This window comes from Propithecus coquereli, unplaced genomic scaffold (assembly GCF_000956105.1).
Source record: "Propithecus coquereli isolate 6110/MARCELLA unplaced genomic scaffold, Pcoq_1.0 Scaffold48, whole genome shotgun sequence".
NCBI classification, from domain to species: Eukaryota; Metazoa; Chordata; class Mammalia; order Primates; family Indriidae; genus Propithecus; species Propithecus coquereli.
This window is the reverse complement of record NW_012150618.1, coordinates 7285979-7289545: the sequence shown is the minus strand read 5'-3', so window position 1 is coordinate 7289545 and position 3567 is coordinate 7285979. Positions and strand designations below refer to the sequence as shown.

The 3567-nt window shown below is 40.8% G+C and overlaps 1 protein-coding gene across 1 annotated transcript in view; it reads left to right on the top strand.

Annotated features, from left to right (window-relative positions):
* Positions 1-3567, top strand: part of PHACTR2 (phosphatase and actin regulator 2) — a 243222-nt gene that overhangs the window by 38362 nt on the left and 201293 nt on the right. The window lies entirely within an intron of this gene.

Here is a 3567-nt window from a genome sequence, read left to right as displayed (position 1 = left end):
ATCGCTTGAGCCCAGGAGTGTGAGGTTGCTGTGAGCTAGGCTGACGCCACGGCACTCACTCTAGCCCGGGCAACAGAATGAGACTCCGTCTCAAAAAAAAAAAGAGCATTCTAGGTGGAGGAAGTAGCAAGTGCAAAGTCTCTGACCGAGGAATATGTCCTTCGGGGAAGAGAAAAGAGGCCTGTGAGGCTGGAACAGAGACTCCAGGAGAATTAAATGGGGCAGGGTTGGGGGCTCATGGCAGGCCTTGTAGGCCCCTGGGAGATCTTTGGCTTTTACTCTAAGTAGAATGGAAAGTCATTGCAATGGCTTGATCATTTTTCTGTAAGAGTTCTGACAATAATAAGGGAGAGAAACAAATAACAAAAACGGTCTCCCAGGTTGTAGTGCGCATAGGTTCCTACATAACGCTAATGGAACATGGCCCCAGGGCATCTGAGATTATCTCAAATACTAGAAACAAATTTTTGATTAAGCTAGCTATACCATTTTTGAGTTAATTTTTCATTTTATATTAAGTAATCTTCTCAAATACATATTTGCTTAGAAAAAATATAAAATACATATTTTGAAAAAAGAACGGAAAAGTTAAAAGTGTTTACTGAGCAGGCAGATTCATAATACTTCTTTTTTTTTTGTCTGAGACAGAGTGTCACTCTGTTGCCTTGGCTAGAGTGCCATGACGTCAGCTCACAGCAACCTCAAACTCCTGGGCTCAAGCGATCCTACTGCCTCAGCCTCCGAGTAGCTGGGACTACAGGCATGTGCCACCATGCCCGGCTAATTTTTTTCTATATATTTTTAGTTGTCCAATTAATTTCTTTCTAATTTTAGTAGAGACGGGGTCTCGCTCTTGCTCAGGCTGGTTTCGAACTCCTGAGCTCAAACAATCCGCCCGCCTCGGCCTCCCAGAGAGCTAGGATTACAGGTGTGAGCCACTGCACCCGGCCAGATTATAGTATTTCTAAAGTCTATAGTAGTGTACAGTAATGTTCTAGGCCTTCACATTCACTCACCACTCACTCACTGACTCAAGCTCCTTTCATAGTAACTGCCCCAGTACAGGGATACCATTTTTAATCTTTTATATTGTATTTTTACTGTGCCTTTTCTATGTTATGTTTAGATACACAAATACTCACCATTGTCTTCCAGTTGTTGCAGTATTCAGTACAGTAACGTGCTATTCAAGTTTATAGCCTGGAAGCAATAGGCTACACCATATCGCCTAGGTGTGTAGCGGGCTATTCCATACATTCTGTGATGTTCACACAACAAAATCATCTCATGACACATTTCTCAGACTATATTCCCATTTTAAGTCACTCGTGACTGTATCCTCATTTTACTCCTTTAATTTCCTATTTGTCTATCTGGCTAGATTAGTACATGGTACTGTGAATTCCCATAGGAAAGACATCTAATGGATTTGTTGAGTCAAGGACACTTCCTGGAAAAGTGACTTTGGACTGAGACCCAAATGATGGGCATGAGCAAAGTTAACCAGGACACTCAGTCAAACCGAATAGAATAAATCCTTAAAGAAAAGCATCAGTCCCTCTTAGCAGGGTGGAGACCTCATGGGTTTATCACCTTTTAAAGGTCCCACCTCTTAATACTGTTACTATAGCGATTAAATGTCAACGTGAGTTTTGGAGGGGACATCCAAACTATAGCAGCATGTGAAGATCAGGAGGCAGAGGTTGGAGTGCTGCAGTCACAAGTTAAGGAATCCCTGGGGCCACCAGAAGCTGGAGGAGGCAAGGAAGGATCCTTGTCCAGTGTGTCCAGAAGGAGCACAGCCCTGCCAGTTGCTAACTTCAGAACCGTGAGAGGATATATTTCTATTGTTTTAAGTCACTAAGTTTGTGATCATTTGTTATGACAGCCACAGGAAACTAATACAAGTTGCTTAGATGAAATTTAGTTCTATGTATATATTTTTTCTTGCTATACTAAAGAATGCCTAGATATTTATGCATATGCCTAGCTCATAGTGTTTATCCCACCCATGTGTGGCCAAAGGCTACAGAAAGTTGAGTTGTAAGTAGCTGCACTGGGGTTAAGTGCACTGTAGCACTTTTCTTTCTTTCTTTCTTTTTTTTTTTTTTTTTTTTTATCCAAAATGTGTTTAGTTTTTTGGGATGGTTTCCCATTCATTCAAGCAGGGTACTTAGTGCTGCTTCCTTCTGAAGGAACATCCTTCTGTATGTAAGCCTTGCTTTTCCTCCTGTAGGCTGGCAGAGGACAGGAGAGCAACCAACACACAAAACTACTGTTTGTGGCTGGCTAAACACTGTGGTGGTTTTTATAGCATCCTGGGCATTTCACATCCATGAAATTGGAATTTGGGCCCTGCACCAGGAGCTTCTTTTTCTTTCCTCTGTTCCTCTTCTGGAAAGGGATGAAGGAGATCCTTTGCGAGAGGCATGTTCTCGTGGGAAGGCCGTCACTGCAGGAAAGGCTGTAGCACCTTTCTAATCATACTAGGTCCTTGATTCAGTATGTCCTTTCCATTTCATGTAATATACCCCTAAACCCCAGGCGAGGTCAGGAGACACTGACCTTATTTATTCTGTTGTCCAATAAATAGGATTTCAATCAATGTCCTATTATTTTCAAAGACCCAGCTTCTGTACCACATGGTTCTTAGGGAACAGTTCTTTATTGTCTGAATTGCAAGTAGGCTTGCTTTTGGAAACACTTTGAGAACCTAAAAATAGTGATTAGTTGTGCCCCTCCAAAATTCGTATGTTGAAATACTAACCCCTAGCACCTCAGAATGTGACCTTATTTGGAATAGGGTTGTTGCAGATGTAGTAAGTTAAGATGAGGTTATTAGGGTGAGCCCTAATCCTGTATGACTGGTGTCCTTATAAAAAGGGAAAATTTGGACACAGAGACACTCACACAGGGAGAACACGATGTGGAGATGAAGACAGAGTTTGGATGATGCTTCTACAAGCCAAGGAATGTCAAAGATTGCCAGCAAGCCACCAGAAGCTAGGACAGAGGCATGGGGCAGATTCTCCCTCACAGCCCATCCTGCCCACACTGTTATCTTGGGACTTCTAGCCTACAGAACTGTGAGAGAATGAATTTATGTTGTTTAAGCCACCCAGTTAGTGGTATAGCAGCCATTAATATGGCTTGGCAACTCCCTATTCATTTGCTTGGGAATTGTTCATGAGCACCAAGATGGCTCATGGCAATAGAAAAGACTTGATTTAAATTATATTTCAGGTGATTTCATCCTAAATTATTTTGGAATTAACTATATTAACAATATTACATACTGCATATATAATAATGAATTGAGTACATCATTATTTTACAGACATATCATTGGTGAGCAAATTTATACAAATTTCTGTTTAAATAGCTCTTTTTTAAGGGCAAAATATTTCATAAATAACTTACTCCCTGACTCCTTGATTGGCTTCAGAAGTGTATTGGAGCAGACATAATCTCAAACCAAATTTAGCATCGCTTCTATTTGGAAAATATTTTAGTGGCTTAATTTAGAAAAAAATGTTTTAAATCAACAGATGGGGGTCATATTGTGAA